Genomic DNA, 20,594 nt, shown 5'->3' with positions numbered 1-20,594 from the left:
ACATCTTGTGTTTTGGGCTACGAATATATACTTTCTTATTGATGGGTTTCTAGAAGAGAGAGGAACCAATCACGGGTTCCTCAGAAATTTCCACTATCCAAAAATAAACTCACATAAGGATGTTCAATATATGAGTGGAAGATTCAAAGACTTGAATCATGCGGAAATCTCTCATTAAAGCTATGGAATTAAGATCTCAATTTAAGGTGTTTCCTTCTAAAGATGGCCTAAAAGAGTCATTAGATCAAAAGGTATCTTTAGAGTTTTACTATTGATACTAACAAATATAATTAATAAAAACAAATAAAAGCACCTAATAATAAATCAGTGCAGGTTGAACTAATACCTAATCACTCGTATCCCAACTAAAGTTGTGTTGCAAAAGCTGCAATCATAGTCAGTACTCCGTGCTCCACAACGAACTGAATCTGATTCTCATGATAATTTTTTTATGTTACAGACAAAGTTTCCAATTTAGGTTGAATCAAAATAGTACCCATGATTGCTTAGATGGTTATATACTGATCATAATTCGGACATATGATATCATAGACTTTCGTCTGGGAATTTTCAGGTTCCAAAAGCCCTTGTCACATAATCCATTTATGTAGATAGATAGGAAGCAAATCATAATTCGTGTATGGATTGTGGACATTAAATGGGAAGTAAATCATCAAATATTTGACAAATAAGACTTGCCTTTCCAATTTCCTCTATCGTAGCTTGAGCAACATCAATCCTCTGTTTAAAGAGGTCGACCTAAACTTCCAGCCTTCTTAAGATGAGTACCTTGTAGCTAGAATTAGTGTCAAGGTATAAAAATAAAAGAAAGAAAAATGATACAATGAAAGCAATTAAAATGATGAATAGTACCTTAAATCTGGAACTTATTGTTATTTTAATCAAATTGATTCTGACAAATGTTAGAGATCTCGTGAAGAGCCTAAAAACAATACCGACCAGTAACATATTTTTGTAACTCCATAATGATCCAAAATCAAAATTTTCAAGTTGAAAGAGTTAGATAGAAACAATGACCTGAAAGAGGAGAACTGGAAATTGTCAGTACCAAATTCTCATAATTCGTAAGCTGGAGTTGTGATTAAAGAATTGTCACATGGAACTGAAGGATCAATTATAAAATATGCATAGAAGTATTTTTGGCATTACTTAGCTGTTTCATGAAACCCCTTTGTATGATTTGTACGTTAAACAAACAAACAACTTTGTTGAGGACACGAAATTACTATGAATAAACCCCAGCCACAACCAATACCAAACCCTAAAACTACAACCACTGGTAACATCACACAACTAAAACCTTACATGAAAGGGGTCCTGGTGTTTGTGGAGATGAAACTTCTAGGGTTGACAAAAAAAATTAGCAAATCAATCAGCCTACATCAATTGAAAAGAGGAAAAAAAAATACATATTTAAATATTCTAGGGTTTCACATGCTTACTGTTGGAACACACAAGTCAGCCATCTGACGTGTCTTTACTATCCAATAGGGTCATTGTAATTACAGTTGTAATCCAATTGTACTCCAGCTGTAGTGTCTCTTTTCTCTGTAAGAAAGCTATATAAGAGCTTCTCTATCCATTGTATTCCTTGAGTCTGTTTTAATAAACATTTATCACAATTCACAGATTCCTTCATGGTATCAGATACCAAAGGGGAATTCCAACTTCTCCGCCTGATCCTGAAACAACTCAAGCCTCCATTAATGGAGTTTCTTCATCTTCCGCTGCTACTCATTACAGCATTTACAACTTCAGTTACAACTCAAAATCAAAACCTAACACAACTCAAAATCAATTACAACTCAACAACCTAAAACAATTTTACAAACAACCTGAAGGGGAATTCCGACTTCCTCAAACACAATCTGTACAATTACAACCTAAAGAGGCATTTTGACTGTCTCAAACCTAAATTTTCTTTCTGTTTTCAACAACCTGAAGAGGGATTTCGACATCCTCAAACAAATCTCACAACATCATCACAACCTCCACCACCGCCATCATCTCCACAAAACATCATCAACAACTTCAAGCGACATTTCGACTGTCTCCAATAACTTCTTTTCATTTGTTATTTTCGTTGATTTTTCGTTTTCAGATCTACTTATTCAGTTCCTTTTTTAGATTTCTTCAATATTTGGTTTCTTGCTGTACTTTTATTTACGATTCATTTCCTGAATATGGTTTGGGTACTGTTGATGGTACAATGATCTCGATCCTTGAAATGTTGATATCTCTTTAGTATTTGGATTAGAGGAACTATTCAAGATCTCCCACTACACAAATTATTATTAAGATACTTCTCTTTGTCTAGTTTACTTTGGTTTCAAGATTTCTTGAAGATATTTTGAGATGAAGATTTGTGATTCAGTGATTCTTCCTCAACTCGGTGAAGACTCGTGTTCAACCAGTGATTTTTCATCACCAAGATGCAAACTCGTTGATACTTCAAGATAAGCTCTCATATTTTTCAGATCTGATTTGCATCCTGCTCATAGTTTCAAGAATTTTTATTTTGGATTCCATCTTCTTTGAGAGTTCATTTGATGGTATGTTGCTTAGAAACTAATGATGCAATGGATTCTTCATCCAACATAACTCTGCAGATCAGTTTTTCCATTATAGTTAGAGAACATCTGTGATTTTTCATCACTTTGGTGAAAACTCGATTATCATCTGTAAGGCTAAAGAAAGGTCTCTTCCATATTCGGTATTGGGATTTCATGGATCCTACATGTGGATAATTTCCTAGTGCTAGTTGTATGACCTGCATCTTGTCTTCTTTTGGTCAAGTAAAGTGTGTGCAGCTATTGTGCTTGCTATGGAAAGCGATCAGATCCTTTGAGGAAGTTTCAAGCATTGTCTACATCAAAGGTATTGTGTTTGAGTTCCTAGGTGGTGTGTATTTCATTCAATAAGGCAGTATATGAAGTTCATTACAGATTTGCAAATTGCTAGTACTTCTAATGCTTCTGCAGTAACATGGTTCTATTATGAAGTCACATATGACAACCTTTGCACTATACTAGTGCTTAGTTTGAGGGGGCATATCTCCAGCATTCACAAACTGGTTTGTCTCCAAGATTTGGTTTGAATCCATGATCTGCATAAGGTATTGAGTTTTTCAATATGCTGTTAATACTTGTACTACAAAGTTTTGTAAGTGTTTTGGATGAAGTAGAGAGCAAAGATACAAGTATTACTATAAAGATTATTTATTGTCAAGAAGTGAGAAAGTTTTACAGGGGATCAAATGTTATAGTTGATACTGTTCAGAGGGGTCAACTGTAGTAGTTGCCACATTTGCAGTTGGATCAACTTTATACAAAGCTACTTCTGCCTCTTCAGCTTGATATTGTTCAGTTTTGTTCTCTACCGAATTGTTCAACAAGACTTTCTTCAGTATAAATCTCATTGCAGATTATGAAGTTCAGGCAGTGTACAAAGTTCATTATTTTTAAGCCTACATGTGTTAATGCTTCCACTGCTTATAGTTGTTAGAGTATAGAAGACCTTCCATGAGCAGTTTCTCTCTATCTTTCAAGACTTCGATGGCCTGACTATCTTGATTGAGCAAACTGATTCACTTCCACTTGTCATGTGATCAGTTTGAGGGGGAATGTTGGAACACACAAGTCAGCCATCTGACGTGTCTTTACTATCCAATAGGTTCATTGTAATTACAGTTGTACTCCAGCTGTAGTGTCTCTATTCTCTGTAAGAAAGCTATATAAGAGCTTCTCTATCCATTGTATTCCTTGAGTCTGTTTGAATAAACATTTATCACAATTCACAGATTCCTTCACTTACTTTCTAATTCCTTTCCTCTACATCGTGTCTTTGATGAAACTTTGCCTCCTGAATTTCCTGCAAGCACATAAATCGCAGAAACATCAAGCACATACATCCAGAGTTTATGTCGAGAGAAAAGAAGAACCGTAGGAGCAGAAAAAGAAAAAAAAAATGTAATGTGAAACAAATAATAAACATGTGTGAAAAGAGTGTCTTTGGTCTTTAGATCTTATGGTGAGGGACATTTCGGTATATCTCGACGTCCAGAGTCACCCCTAAGCATCACCCCACCCTATTCCGTTGAACCAGGTACACCCACATAAAAATACTGAAATTTTCCTGGCCTTCAAAATATAAAACTTCATCCGGATACTACGAACCACCAGATGGGCCTTCCGGATCAATACTAACCGTTCTATGACTTTTTAATCTTAGAGTCAAACACCCATATTTTTTATAATATTGACTAGGTATCACCGGAGCCTTACGGCCCTGGCTCAACCTCTGATTAGTTTCAACCATCACGTAGTCTTCGGTATTGGACTCATGATTTTTAGCTTGATAAATCCCGTAAAAATATTTCCAAATATCAATAATATGATTGTTATCCAAGTGTTTCCATTGATATTGTCAGGTTTATGTCATCTAGATATCACCGTTGATGATTTCCTAAATTTTTTCCTTCGTATTTTCAGTTCATTGATTCTGGTATAACTAAATGGTGGTCATTGATTAAACGTGAACATCACCTGTCAAAGATGGAAGTCAAAGTATCATGTGACTTTAAGTGGATGATGTTGAGCGCTTTTATCTAATAAAATTAAGTCGAACAATGGTTTGAACAAAAATTGAATTATTTACTTGAAACGAACAAATGGACAATTCCAGTATTTGTTTTAATAAATTATTCGGAAGAATTTTTTTCTTAAAATTTTTTAAAGCAAAGAGTATAAATTTCAATAAAGCATTCTAGGAGATCTATTCCAAAGAGAAAATACGATGTAGCTGGCAATATGTTGTATTCAAATGGTAGAACATAAAATCCCAGTTTGAACTTTAGATAAGAGCCAGTTAGTAAAATCTTATATATCGCACCGTACTGAAAGCGCAACTATGTAAGAAAAGCAGATGTATTTTTAGACAGACACAAACACTTAGCTATGCCATTAAAGCTACAATCTTCCAAGTAAAATTTCACTCCCAAGAAATTTAACAGAAATGATTGTCGCATAAATTGAAGGAACGGGTTGAAAACATTATGATTGATGTATTAATGGAATTGCCATACTGTCGACCCATGTTATTGCGACATTGGAATTATGGGTACATCCTTCGTAAAATTAATAACAACAAAGGAAAATTTCCGTCATTGTTCATTTTTCATGTAATTCACTGCAAGGAAAATTACTTGCAGTTTCATTTCAATGTGATTCCTAGGAAATAAAACAAAACCGGCCCCATTTTTGAAGATTTTCTTGTTCTTGCAAGTATGGCATTTTATTCAATGGGTCAAAGATAACTAAAGTCAGACGGTGAACCTGACGTGATTTGAACATGCAACCTTCTGATATAGAGTCATACGCGCTACCACTACGACCCAGATTCATATTCATGCACATAAATCAGGAGTCAGTTTGGATAACCAAAAGTTCCGTCCATGGGATCCGCATAACTCAGATGGTTAAATGGCTTATGTTTACATTGAAAACACATATTATATATGAAACTAAGATAGCAAAATTCTGCGAACATGTATATGCCTCAACTTTGTAAATATAGAATTGATAAAATTGATCTACTGACCTGAAACTGAGAATCCCTGCCTTACCACTCCGCTTCTCTGTATGTGTACAACCTGACAGTTGCTTCTGTAACTACCAGAGTTACAAACTAATAATTATTATGTAACTAACAAAAAATGATTGTAACTAACCTAATGCTACCAAAATATACGAGCACGGCAGGCTCTCGCCTTGAGCTTTCAAAACCCAACGCTAAAGTTAACAATCCAAATGGTCAAATGCCACCTTGAACAATAACATACTTCCTACCGCAGAGCTGCTAAGTGTTATTCCAAATGGATCTCTGACAGCACCATGAGACTGATGTCATTGGACTCTACAAGTATAATAAAATTATACTAGACCTGCCAACAAATACATTGTAGTTCCTTCATTTCCATGCATTTTAGTCTTTGTGAGATACAGAAGAATGTAATAGTACTCATTTTACAATTCATACTCATGAACTCAGGTTCATTTGCGAACTCAGTTTGCGAACTAAAGTCCCTGGAACTTTAATGAAATAAGATATGTGAACTTGTTTTGCAGACCGCGGCATTATGTTCATGAATTAGTTCTTGTATAAGTACTTTGTATAATTACAAACCAAGCCAATATGTTTCAAATGGTTAATATATATTTCTATGAGATGATGAACATTTGAACGACTCTATTGAAACACAATTAAAATCATTTAATTATCTATCATGATTGATTGTTCATCAGATTTGATTTAGAAGTGCGAGATGAATATGGCTAAACAATAAGTGTTCATGTGGCTAACTTCGGTTAACTATTATTGAGCATACGGTTATACATGTTTAGGTACGGTTCATCCATATCTAAATATATGTATATTTTATTTGTGTGTATCAAGCTAGTACCATCTAACGGTGGAGATTGATTGCTTAATTTCTAAGCAGACTTAGCTTGAATCTTAAATCAGGAGTTCATATAACGGTGAATATCAATTGCTTTGTTACTAAGATATATTAGCTTTGATTGTAAGCAACCCTGATTTGTTACTAAGCTATCTTAGTTTTGATTGTAAGCAACCCTGATTTGAAAGACTATATAAGGGAGAACTCTAGCATCTGGGAAGCCTAATCCCGACACTCTCGTGTGTCCTAGTTGCCAACTAGAGTCGATTCTCCATTAACCTAGGTTTTTCAAAACCATTATTAGGTTAACGACTTGAAGACTTCATTTGGGATTCGTGAAGCCAGATCCAACTATTTTCTCTGTAGTTGCATATTCTGATCTTACTTTTTCCATCATGTTGAATTTAATCTTCTATAAGATTTTCTCAAGATTTATCTCTGATAGTTAAGATATAAAAAGTAATCAAAACAGTTCTTCGCCTCAGACTCTTGTGATTCCGTAATAACTTCTTCTGTTAATCAGTTAGATTATTATGAGGTGACTAATATTTCTAGGCTGCTCTTCAGGAGTATAAAATCGGGAAATTTAGTTGAGTTTCCTGTACACCTTGATCATTATCTTAAGACGGAAACAACAACCGGAATAGACTTATCTGCGGGAGACAGATTTGTTTATAAGTCTTCGACTTTGTGTCGTAGAAACTCTTATTTTTGAGTGAGATCAGCTAAGGAATCAAGTGCGCAAAATCCGGTTGATATTCAAGAGGCGTAAGGAACGCGACTGTACCTTAACCTGTGTGAGGCTTGGTTAGGGCTCAACTACATTCCGATCCGAAGTTAACTTGTAGTAGGCTAGAGTCTGTAGAAGCTTAATACACTATGGTGTTCAAATCTGGATTAGGTCCCGGGATTTTTCTACATTTGCGGTTTCCTCGTTAACGAAATTTATGGTGATTGTGTTATTTCTTTTCCACATTATATTTGTTTATATAATTGAAATATCACAGATTGTGCGTAGATCGATCATAGTTCATAAATCCGAACTTGTTGTTGGATAGGACTTGATCTACACTCGGCCATTAGTATTTGGTACCATCCGAGCTATTCTCATAACAATCAGTCTCACAGATTTCTATCTAGTTGATTTACTGATTGTATTAATAAAGAGATAAATCTCTTTGATATAAATTTAATGAGAAAAAGATAAATTTCTTGATTGAGTCTCACTTTTAAGTTGGTGCTCTCAGAATTATATTGAAGTTGAGTCCATACAGATTGCCGAACGAAATATTGGGTGTGGTTGTTATACCCCCGCATTTCGATAGTGATAATGGTATATTGTTGTTCACTGCTTGAATATGAATCTTTTGTTAAGTAATAGTTGAAAATGCGGGGGTCTAACAACCACACCCAACAATTCGTTTGGCAATCTGAGAAGACTTACTCCAATATACTTTATAGAGAATCAACTAGACATTCAGACTCAATCTAGAGTAAAGTATATCAAAGAGTTTAATATCTCTGTTTCACAACGTAATCAGCAAATCAAACAGATAGAAATCCGCGAGCCTGATTATTCTGTGAAACAACTTGAACGGTACCAAAGGCCAATGTTCAAGTGTCAATCAATTTAAATCAACAACCAAAGGTTGGATATTCGAATTGATTGATCTTAACGCACAACCTGTGATATTTCAATTATATAACAAAATGTCGGAAAATAAATAACATAGACACCAGAATTTTGTTAACGAGGAAAACCGCAAATGCAGAAAAACCCCGGGACCTAGTTCAGTTTGAACACCACACTGTATTAAGCCGCTACAGAATCTAGCCTACTACCAATTAACTTCGAACTGGACTGTAGTTGAACCCTAATCAATCTCACACTGATTCAAGGTACAGTTGCGTTCCTTACGTATCTGATCCCAGCAGGATACTACGCAATTGATTCCCTTAGCTGATCTCACCCACAACTAAGAGTTGCTACGACCCAAAGTCGAAGACTTGATAAACAAATCAGTCTCACACAGAAAAGTCTATAGATTGAATAAATCTGTCTCTCACAGAAATACCCAAGAGTTTTTGTTCCATCTTTTGATAAATCAAGGTGAACATGAACCAATTGATAAACCGAACAACCTAGTATTATCAATCACCTCACAATAATCTTAATCGACTAACGAAACAAGATATTGTGGAATCACAAACGAAGAGACGAAGATGTTTGTGATTACTTTTATCTTGCCTATCGGAGAAATTAATCTCGAGTCAATTATTTCAATTGCGCTCAATACGATGGAATCGGGTAAGATCAGAACACACAACTACAAAGAAAATAGTTGGGTCTGGCTTCACAATCACAATGAAGCCTTTGAAGTCGTTAACCTATAGGGTTTCGAAGAAACCTAAGGTTAAAGGAGAATCGACTCTAGTTGATGCAACTAGTAACACACAAGAGGTGTGGGGATTAGGTTTCCATGTTGCTAGAGTTCTCCTTTATATAGTTTTCAAATCAGGATTTGTAATCCAAGTTACCTTGGTAAAAAAGCATTCAATATTCACCGTTAGATGAAAAACCTGATTCAACCAAGTTAATATCTTTCAACTGTTAGATCGAACTTAGCTTGTTACACACAAATGAAATGTACCCTCATTTAGGTTTATGTAACCGAACCCAAACGTGTACACCATGTTGTCTCACAAATAGTTAACCGAAGTTAGTCATATGATTATTCTCATATCAACCTTATTCATCTTAACCATAACTAGTTCGAATGACTCAAATGAAACTAGTTAAAGAGCCGTTCAATTGCGATATTCTCATAGAAGTATACAAGAACACAATTTAAGCAAAATCGATTTGATTCACTCGAATCAATACATGAACATTATAGCCACAGTTTGCAAAGATTGCATTCCTTAATTTATAAATGTTTAAGTTCATGTACACTACCGATTTTAGAAAGTAACTAACTCAAGTATGCAAATGGGTACGCATACTTAAGTAGCCGGACCGAGTTTGGTTACGCTTGTACACGTACGGGTGCGCATACCAATTGTTTGAGGGTGAAAACTGCTTCTGCCGGTTTTGGTAATTTTGTGTGTGTGGATGAGAAACGAGTCTAGACCCTAAACAATGTACTGCACGGGATTACTTTTGATTCGAGTGATCAATTTGTACAATCTTGGCCAAAACCAAGAAATGGCCGTTCCAGGCTTACTTCGGTCACAAAATGAAGGAGAAGGGTTGGTCTTAGGGAGGGAACCGAAGAAAGTGTTGAGACCAGAATAGTTGATTCTGAAGGTGTGGTTGTTTATGACTTGTATCAGAAAATAGAACTGGCTAGCAAAATGGAAAGCTACCAGGTGATTTCTGGATATTGTGTTGTTCTCCAACCAAAACTTGTTTTTTGGTGGTAAATCGGTGAAACTTATTTATACAAGTCGTAATAAAACGTACCTTGGTCTCGTAGGAAGTGGAAACGATTAGTGGTGGAAGAGTAACGTGTAACGTCAGGAATTATGTTTCCATAATGAAGAAGGTGCATCCATTTACACCATTACTTCTTGCCATTACTAACCGCCCCGCTTTATGAAACTTTCTTGTAACGGGCGTATTGCACGCCGCACGCTGTAAACCGCCATACCAATACCCTGATGAGCATCCCCCAGTTTGTGACATGTTTGATGTCTCGAGTGTTTTCGTGGAAAACATGTAGCACTTTTCTACGTGTGGCAAGTTAAAATCAAGAAGCTTGCCGCAAGAAAATAGCATGTGATGATATTAGGCTCGTCTTGGTTGGTCACCTAAAACTTTCCACAAGTATGTCAGTTCGGTGGAGAACTTCGATGGCTGAGATCACATCTCATGAGGAAGGGTAGTCGTTGATTATGGCTACCTTGTGTTGGCGCCTGATAATGGCACAATGACGTTTTGGTGTACGCCAGTGGCAATGTGACATGGCTGGCATGGCCCTTGCATGCCAGTGGCACGGTGGTGCAAGTGGCGCCTGACGCAGCCATGGCCACTAGATTTTAGGCGGCTAGTCGCCTGAAACTTGCCACAAGCCTGCCAGCTTGGTGGCGCACTTGGATGGCTGAGATTGCATCTCATGAGGAAGGGTAGTCATTGATTATGGATACCTTGTGTTGGCGCCTGATAATGGCACAGTGGTGTTTTGGTGTATGCCAGTGGCAATGCGGCGTGGCTGGCGTGGCTCGTGCATGCCAATGGCACAGTGGTGCAAGTGGCGCCTGGCGTAGCCATGACTACTGAAATTTTGGCACGTTGGTGTTAGACTCAAACGTGGTGTGGCAACATTAGTTTTAATGGCCACATTGATCCCCATGTTCTGTAGAACATTGTTTGGCTCGGTTGGCGCGACAACTTTGCCTAAATTAGGGTTTGGCATTTCGAAACCCTAATTAGCATATATGGCATGTAGCATGCGGTAGGTGGCAGTGGCATGGCATTTTATACAAACGATGCAAGATTCATGCCAGAGGAGCCATAGGCAGGCTACCATGTAGAAACGTCCACAGGAACAAATATTTCCACGAGTGGCCATGGTGTGGCGCCTTTTTTAGGGTTTCCTAAGTCCGTACGACTTGCGGCATGTTGCGGGCCCGAGGTGGCATAGTTTTGAGCCCCAATTAGAATTTAGGGTTTCATCCACCGCCACTAGAGCATGGCCGCGCCTAGGGTTCAGGCTATCCAAATTGAAGTCCGTTGTGAAGCTGGTCACGCATGGAGAGTGGGTTGGCAAGTTTTGGCATGCTGTCGCGGTACGTGGCGCGTTTGGCATGTGCACTTGGCATGCCGGTTTGGCATGTGCGCCTGTCAAGAGCATTTGGCATGTCGTTTGGCATGTGCGCCTGGCATGCGTGTTTGGCATGTTTGACATGCCGTTTGGCATGTGCACCTGTCGTGTTTGTTTTTGGCATGTTTGGCATGCCGTTAGCATGTTGGCATGGTTTTGGGAAGCCAACTTAGTATGGCAACCTCTTGACACAATTTCCACCTCTTTTAAGGTTGTGGCAGGTTTAGAGCAACCTGATTGGTCAATGAAAGTAGGGAGCCATCCAAGCATGGGCGTGGCTACCCTTTTGGTGCGCGTGGCAGGTTTAATGTGACCTGATTGGTCGATGAGGAATAGGGACGACAAGTAAGGGCCCAACCACAACTCATTGGAGTGTGGCAGGTTTAAGGCGACCTGATTGGTCGATAAAGGAGTAAGGGCCGGTTGGGTAGCATGGGGCGTGGCCAAGTGGCGCCGGCTGGCATGGCCACGCTTCCACTCATTGTTGCTCCTACTCCGCGGCTCCTTTATTCTTTGCTTTCTGATTTTGGGTAGGACTTTGCACCTACTAATCCATGGCGGATCAATTGCTTAGTCTGGGATTGTTGCTACATGCACCATTCTGGATAAATTTCATGTGAACGTATTGAGTTGCTCAATAAATACGCCAGTGGAGAGGTTGAACACTCATCACTTTACATGGATCTGTTTCTTTGCAGAGTGACGACACATCAAATGTGAGGTTTTTAAATTTTAACCCTGAACTAAAAACCACCATCAACACCAATTTACATTCCAAACTCCGGCAGAAATTCACGGACGTGAGACTTCCGCCAGTATGCGTATGGGTACGCATACTTGCCCAGACATCCAACAACCGCCAGTATGCGTACGAGTACGCATACTTCAGGTTCCCGGTTTTGGACTTACACACAAATGTGATAACACACTATATTTATATCCAAACATGGTTACATGATTCTAAGCTCTTTATTTCGATCATTGAAACTTTCTTAGAGGATGACAATAGCTGTTTTCACACAGTATTAGCATAAAAGCAATTTTCAAGATATTGAAATAATCATTAACGAAACATTCCAAGACTACACCAAATGATTGTATCACACAAACCATGTAATGTGTTACTCGAAAATTTTCACATGATATAAGATGAACTTGGTCGAAGCGAAAGCTTGCCAACACATATTTCGAGAAATATGTAAGCGAGATAAACTCAGCTAGAAATCTCAAATGTGTATATATAAAACTATATCGTAAAACGACTTATGTCTCAATATAGGAGATATAGTAAAAATTGACTTTCCAAGTGATAGATTAGTTTCAGTCTCCACATACCTTTTGTCGATGAAGTTCCACAAGATCCCCTTAGTAGTTCTTCGTATTCAAATGATGAACGCCGTGAAGTCTAAGCTCAACTACACAATCTATGTCCTAGTCCGAGACATCTATAAATAGGCTAGAAATCAAGACTTATAGTTTTGATCACTAACATTGAAAAAGATGCTTTAGATAGCAACTCATGCGAGTTCGACCGAGCAGTGCTCTAACAATCTCCCCCTTTGTCAATTTTAATGACAAAACTATCAATACATATGGATTACAAAATAAATAAAAAATTGCAACTTCTCATCCAAATGCTTGATCTCCATGGCATCTTCAACACGACTCGAAAATTTCGTCACTTCCAAGTACTCCATGATTCTAAAGGTGTTCAACTCAACATCATAGTTGTTGAAGATCTGCAGCGATAACAATGAGAAAACAAGTGCTCTCAATCATTGTTATACAGTGTCATAGTATTATTACACAAAATCCAAGTTCAATTGTATCACAACTTTGACAATAATACTATGGTGATATGTATCACTCCCCCTTAGTCAATACTTCATCTCGACATGAAAACCACTCCACCTTACATAATGATCTGTAAACCATATGTATTTGTAGTATGAAACTACACACTAATTCTCCACCTTTTTGTTAATATAAATTGGAAAAGTTATGAAAACTAAAGGGATCCTAATGAAATTTTCATAGAGATATTTCATGACCAAAAGAGAATAAGATACCAAAATATTTTTTATGCAATCATAAAGCCGAAGCTAAATGCATTCATCAAGGAGTTTATAAAGATACAAGATAACCCCTTTAATATTACACACCCGCACTCCCCACAAAGATTTGGCAATTAAGAACAAGTTCAAAAAGAACTCCCCCCCCCCCACCACCATAAAATGTCATTCCCGAAAGAACAACAAAGGCGACCTTACTTTTACTAGAAAAGAAGGATTTCTTTGGTCATAACCAAATCACATGAAAACATGGATTTGAATCCAAAAAACTCAATTGAATCAACCGCAAAAATGATCAATTCAATTGGACATGCTCGATATAAGAGAACTTACGGAGCAACACAGTATATGCACAAAAATGTGGATCAGAGATCGACCAATACTGCGGAATACACAAAGATTCATTCTATTTTTCATCACTATTTGCACAATGACATATAATAGACTTAATACTTGTAAATAGAAGTGCATCCTTTCTTCCATCAAAATTTGCATAATTACATAAAAGGCTTTAACTTTTGTTTGTCAAAAGTTCATTCTATCTTCATCAATACTTTCATACCGACATAATAGAGATAACTTTTGAACAAGTATGGGACAGTCACGGGTTCACGGATGTAAACAATATATCCGATAACAAATTTGCAATATATAAAATCATAAATATTAAAATTGCAAAAATCATCTTCCAAATAACTTAGAATTCAAATAAATAAATCTAAAAACATGGAGATGAAAATGTTGGACATAGCTATGTGTACTCACAATAATGGCTATTACAAACCCTAGTAATCCTTCTAAAAACATAAGAAATAAATTCTCAAAAGAAGTTTCCTAGACATATAAATTAGAACAACTCAGACGAGAACAGAAACCATGGGACGGACAAGGGCGAGTTCATCAGTCGCTTTCTTTAGATCCTCCTTCAAAAACACTAGGTTCTTTGATGCAATCTCAAGATGCTCACGCACGACCTCAAAATCTTGAAGGAGATTTCCAACCAATTGAAGAGACATCTGAATCAGCTGCTTTCCTCGCCTTCTTGATCTTGCGCTTGAGACCGTTGATACTGGTCTTGAGTTCCGAAACACGATTATTGATGTGGATGTCATTAGGAACACTTATTTTAGAAGCAAGATCATCGTTGAGGGAAATATAGGGTTTTGAAGACTTTTTCCTTCTTCGATATATTTTTCTCTTTACAGATATTTTAGATTTATCAGTCATCCATATAACATTGTTCCTTTTACAATTGTAAGTAGAATAAATGTTATGTTCATAATAAGGAAATGGCCCAATGGAGCTCTTTTCTTGATTGTGGAATGAATTTCTAACTGAACATTGTTCCCAATGGTTGATTACTTCTTTAGACATCCAAATGAGAATGTTGTGAAGTTTTTCATTCCGTAGACGAAGATGACATCTTCTTTCAATGTGACCTTTCTTTCTGTAATAAAAACAGTTGACAGGAAAGTTTTTATCCATTCTCAACTGAGTCGTCCTTGTATGCTGACGTACTTTATTTCCAGATACATCTACGGCTGTATATTGAGGAAGGTCCTTTTCCTTAACAAAATTCATCTTACCAGTACTTGGAGCTTCTACCCCTTATATCCCATACCACGTTGTAGATGGTGGATTTTCAACAAAGGTCAAAATCGTAAAATCATGATACATATTTCTGACACGGCTTTCAGGCATGTGACAATTCATATTTTACGAAGCCATGATGATTATGCATTTCGGAAGGCCTCCACTATCTGAGCGTTCGATACCTCGCATTTCATCATGCCCTCTATGTAGAATAACATAATTGAGCGGTTCTCCGTAAGATTGAGAGCAATAATGCCTTCAGGACGTCGGTGACACTCATTGTTCCCTGACTACATGAGAGAGACCCCCCACTACATAGAAGAATGATTGAGAGGTTCTCCGTAAGATTGAGAGCAATAACGCCTTCAGGACGTCGGTGACACTCACTGTTCCCTGATTATGTAGAGAGATCGTATATAGATCCAGGCGGTTCTCCGTAAGATTAAGAGAAATAACGTCTCCAGGGCATAGGCAACACTTGCTGATTCACTGACTATACATAAGAGATTAAATTCTACCATGACATTCACCACTGAATTCCTAGAAGATAATATAATTATCTCATTACTCCTATTTCGTGATTGAAATGGTAATAGATAAATGTACTACTCCGATTTCATGATCGAATCCACGACTGATCTCATGAAATGGTAATAGATATTACTCCGATTTCATGGTCGAACCCACGGCTGGTCTCATGAAATGGTAATATCACCACTTATTTTATTACTCCGATTTCATGGTCGAATCCACGATCCCATGGAATGGTAATACCTATTTTATTATTCCGAATTCATGGTCGAATCCACGGTTGATCCTATGAATTGATAATAAAAAACTACTCACTTTTATTACTCAGTTTCATGAATCATTCTCCGCTGAATTTCATAAATTAGTAATAAATACTGAAAAATCGGGCATCTGGACTACCACTGAGTAAGCCCCATAAAATGGTGCAAGTGTACTCGACAATGATGACGAACGAGCACCCAAATGCGCGAACGCGCATCCAAAATATGGACAAATGAGGAATCCCGCAAAAAACATGAGAGAGAAAATAACAATATTAAAATAATGGAGAAGCGCCCATGGGCCAGGCCCACCGGCCGGCCGTCCGTGCCCAAGCTGTGGCCGGTCCCATGCTTCCTCCATTATTTTTCCTTATTTTTGTTGTTTTCATAAACTCATGAAGACTCCTCCATCTCAGCAAGTTTCCTTGTTTGAGCAAAACTCATGGTTTCTCCATATTTTGTGGTTTCTCCAATTTTGTGTAGTTTCACAAAAACTAATAATAAAAATAGGGAAAGGTGTTGAGGGACCGGGCAACTTAGCCGTCCGGCCATGCCCTAGCCGTGGACGGTCCCACACCTTGCAATCCCAAATCTTTCATAAATTGTTATTTTTCTCATCTTGTGAAACTCCCCTGTTTGCAAAAATCATGGTTTCTCCATATTTTCTCAAATATTGCGCAAACCATGAAAATGCCAAAAGTCAACATGGTCACACGATCGACTAGGCTACTCAAGAAAATATATTAAAATATTATTATTTTAATATTCACAAGATATTGATCAAACGAGCATACTTGCTCATTCGAGCAAAATCGAGGATTTCAGTCAAAGATCGAACTCTTCTGAAAATCCGAAATATTGCTCAAACGCACATCAGAAAATACTGAAACTATCAGTATGGAAACACGGACACCATGGTAACACATGCATTCCCTCTTGACCGTCCAGGGTCATTCATATGGCTTGCACAAAGACGGTCCCACGCGTTTTCCTAATTTTGACCTAATTTGCGCAATTGCTCATATTGGGTCCAAACTCTTTCTAATCAACTGGGAGTTTGTTCGAACGCCCACCGGCAGTCTCACGACCACCAAGGGTCGGTCTCATACCATCTTGCTCGGTCCCTCACTGATAGGCACATTTTTGTGTCTTATATAATCTCAATTGTATATATTATTAGTGCTCGATTTTATATTTATTATGGCTTTTTATGTCCCTGTAGGTATTTTTGGAGAAATAAGCTTTTGCGGCGAAATTGGCTAAAAAAGTGGTTTTTGCGCTCGTGGGAGAAAATTACTATACAGACTCTCACTTTGGATAAGGGGTAACCTAATTATTAAGGGGTGACCCATTTCCAGACATCTGCTAAAGGGAGACCGGGACTGGATAGGGGAAGGTCACATTTCTTCACGTTTTCAAACACTCGTTTTGGCGGGAAACTATGGGCAGTGAAGAACAATTTTTAGGGTTCGAATTTTGGAGCAGATTTGAAGAGATTCAATTGCTGGAAACAGTTGGGATGAACGTGATTAAGCTAAACATGGATAGTGTAAGTGATTTCACGAAGCAAATTGGGCTGGATAAGTTGTGAAAAGAGAACAAAGTTCAACAGGGAATGCTGTTTTCACGGGATTCTGTTGGGTCCAGTTTTGGCAATTGCGTGGAAGATTAGGGAGGATATCTTCTCTTATTCGATTCCCTTATATCTTGGGAAAGTTTGGTAACAACAGAAGACGCGTACGAAGAGTTTGAACAAGGATCAGCAGCCGTGTAGAAAAGAAAAGTCGTGACTTGGAAGAAAGAAAGAAGAGGAGATTTTCTCGGGATTTTTGGAGCTGATTGGGTATATAAAGGCTGGTGCGAAGTGAGAGAAGATTATGAAGTGTTTGGGGTCGAGCAGAGACCAGAGAGATACCGGAGGAGCGAAGAACAGGAGTTGCAGGAAAAGTTTCCTGCTGTTGCTGCTGCTCGAGGAGGAAGAAGAAGACGAAGAACGGACCATCCAGGGCCGTCGTTCTTCAAATAGTGCTAGCAGCAGCAGACTTGCGTCGTTATTCAACAGCAGCGCTGAAGTATTGTTCTTCAGCAGCAGTACGTATCGTTCTTCTCTGGACGCTTATAGAGGGTCGTAGTTTCATTGTTTTATATTTTTCACTCTTTTAATCATATTTTGAGCATCAAGTATGTATTTTGAGAACATGATTATTATGAGTAGCTAAACCCCAATACTGGGATGATGGAGGAAACCATTCTTTATGCATGAGTAATTCTATTTAATTCTTTTATGACTATTTGCACTATTATGAGTTGATTTATGATTTTTCTTGATTATTTGTGATTTTATCTGATGATGTATGCTTATTATAGGAACTCTTGATGCATCATGCTTATGATTTACATCTAATACTTTATAAAATCTATTTTCGCAAAGAAAAGAGTCGATATTTTTTTATCAATATAAGCTATAATTTTCTAGAATTAATAGTTGTTTCGCATGAGTATAAGAATTGGTGGAATCCTGAGTCCTAGTATCTCTTGATCCTGTGACAAATTTTGTATATATTTTTGTTTTAAAAATATTTTCAAGTCCGAGCAACAAACACTTTACTTACCACTACAAAACTACATCACTCACCTTTTCATAATTATGGTTTTATCACCTAATGCTCAATCGAGCACTATTTCAATAAATGACGAAACCAGCATTTAATCGTCATTCCTTCACCAACCGGTCAACTCAGGACCCTGGTGTACGCTCACTCGAGCAATTGGGAATCACATGGACGTCCATAGTCCCATGTGGTCGGTCCCTCCTTCGCTCCTGGCTTATTTTCAGCAATTCGTCAATCAATGAGCAATCGATCAAAAATTAGGGTTTCGAATAAACGCTCAATAAATAATCATTCTGAGCAGGATTCAAACGCTAATAAATTTATGTTGATTCAACAATCATCATCTGGATTAATTATATAATATTTGGTAGTTTACCAATATTTTAATTAATATTTTTATTGGGTCACGGCATCCATAAATAATTTGCTGAATTGAGCAATACTTGCTTAATCCATCAAAATTCGGTAAATTATCAGTGATTTGCTAAAATGAGCAATACTTGCTCAGTTACTCAAACATTGATCCACTATCAATATTTAGTAATTTAGTCGAATTGAGCAATACTTGCTCAATTGCACGAATATTGATCCAATTATCAATATTCAATAATTCGTCGAATTGAGAAATACTTGCTCAATCGCCCAACTATTCAATATTCAGTAATTCACAATACTTTCTCAATTGCTCGAATATTGATCCAACCATCGATATCCAGTAATTCGTCGAAGCAATACTTGCTCAGTTGTTCAAATCTACAATATTTGAGCAATGTCTAATATGTTCCATTGAGCATTCGATCACTCATGCTCGATTCAACAAAACTTAGATTTACTATCTAAACAGTCAATAACTGACTAATAAAATACACGCCTGTCATGCAGACTCCACGATTCGTGAGCCATCAATCACGTCACATTGGGGGATATCAATTAGGGTTTTGGTCTGGAGGCCTACAACACGTGGATTCATCCACAACGAGAAATGTGAGCAAGTCGTGTCAACGGTTGAAGGAGTTAGGAAAGTAATGGGTGAGTGATCAACCAAATATCCGCACGACCTGGAACTGGTTTCACCACGATCTCCCACTTTCCCACTCGTTCACTCAAGAAACCGTCACACTTACAGGGATCAAGGTGTTCACAACTCTGGCAATATAAAATAAGTCTCTGAATCCATGATTGAGGACAACGAATGATCACTAGCTATCAGCAATTGTCAACATAGAATTTCTCGAGTAACTACTCTCAAGAATTCGTCAATCTACCAGAACTTATTCGAACTCAGCAGTTCACTATTATTGCAGAAACCTTTAACATATCCACAATCCTTGATCATCATTGATCCCACACAATTCTCAGCTTCCCTCCTACAGATCAACCCATCTCCCTCTTTGCGACCGAATTGACTCTGGAACGGACATTGACTTGGTTTAGGTTGGAGTCCTACAGATTGATCTCTCGAATCTAAGCACTCCCTTTCCAGTGCATCTGTGTGAGGTTGAGCAGTTTGGTCAGTTCGAGGAATATCCATCGCACGGTGATTCCCTCATTCCCTAAAAAAACAGCGACTCGTTTTTCCCCATCCACAGATTGGCGACCACGGTGGGAGATCAATCTCTCGGTTGCAATATCACATTTTCGCAAAACGGTTGATCTTAGGTCAGGTGCAGTTACAAATCCTAACGCGAACATCGCTAGCAACAGCAACAATGATGGTATCCAAGAAACCATTCCTGCTTCCAACAATGGTGGTGACACTCCTCCTCCTCGAGCCAATGTCGAAAATCATCCTCTTTTTGTCCGACATCCTGAGGAAGTCAGAAAAAATCCGCCCACTATCTTCGATCTCATGAAAGTCCAGGAAGTTCTCGCCAAAAATCAAACTGATATGGCTGCTACTCAGAAGGAGCTATGTAACTACCTCAAAACTCTTACTGACAAGATTTCAGACAAAACTCAGGAGAAAGGAAAAGACAAGGAAACATATCTAAGCACGGATCCTGAAGTTATTCCAGTCCACGACGATGACGAGGCCCACAAAGCTGCAGAACCCGCTGGTTTCATCACTCGTGAGGACCTGGAACGTTTTATGGAGAATCGTGGAAAGGGCCATACACCGTCCGTGCACCGTCATCAACCTCCATACCCCGCTTCTACGCAAAGAATCCCTCTCCCAAAGGGATACACTTCTCCAACATTCACGCTCTACAATGGAACGGGGAATG

General features: G+C 38.0%; 1 long non-coding RNA gene across 1 annotated transcript; it reads right to left on the bottom strand.

The window, feature by feature from the left end:
• Positions 1-256: 256 nt before the first annotated feature.
• On the bottom strand, positions 257-1,291 carry LOC113334371. Its single transcript, XR_003352736.1, has 2 exons — positions 874-1,291; positions 257-796 (listed from the first exon to the last, which is right to left on the bottom strand). It is a non-coding gene; the product is annotated as an uncharacterized LOC113334371 (long non-coding RNA).
• Positions 1,292-20,594: the final 19,303 nt, after the last annotated feature.

The sequence above is a fragment of the Papaver somniferum genome, unplaced genomic scaffold (genome assembly GCF_003573695.1).
Source record: "Papaver somniferum cultivar HN1 unplaced genomic scaffold, ASM357369v1 unplaced-scaffold_137, whole genome shotgun sequence".
Taxonomy (NCBI): Eukaryota; Viridiplantae; Streptophyta; class Magnoliopsida; order Ranunculales; family Papaveraceae; genus Papaver; species Papaver somniferum.
This window is presented reverse-complemented; position numbering and strand designations above follow the sequence as displayed.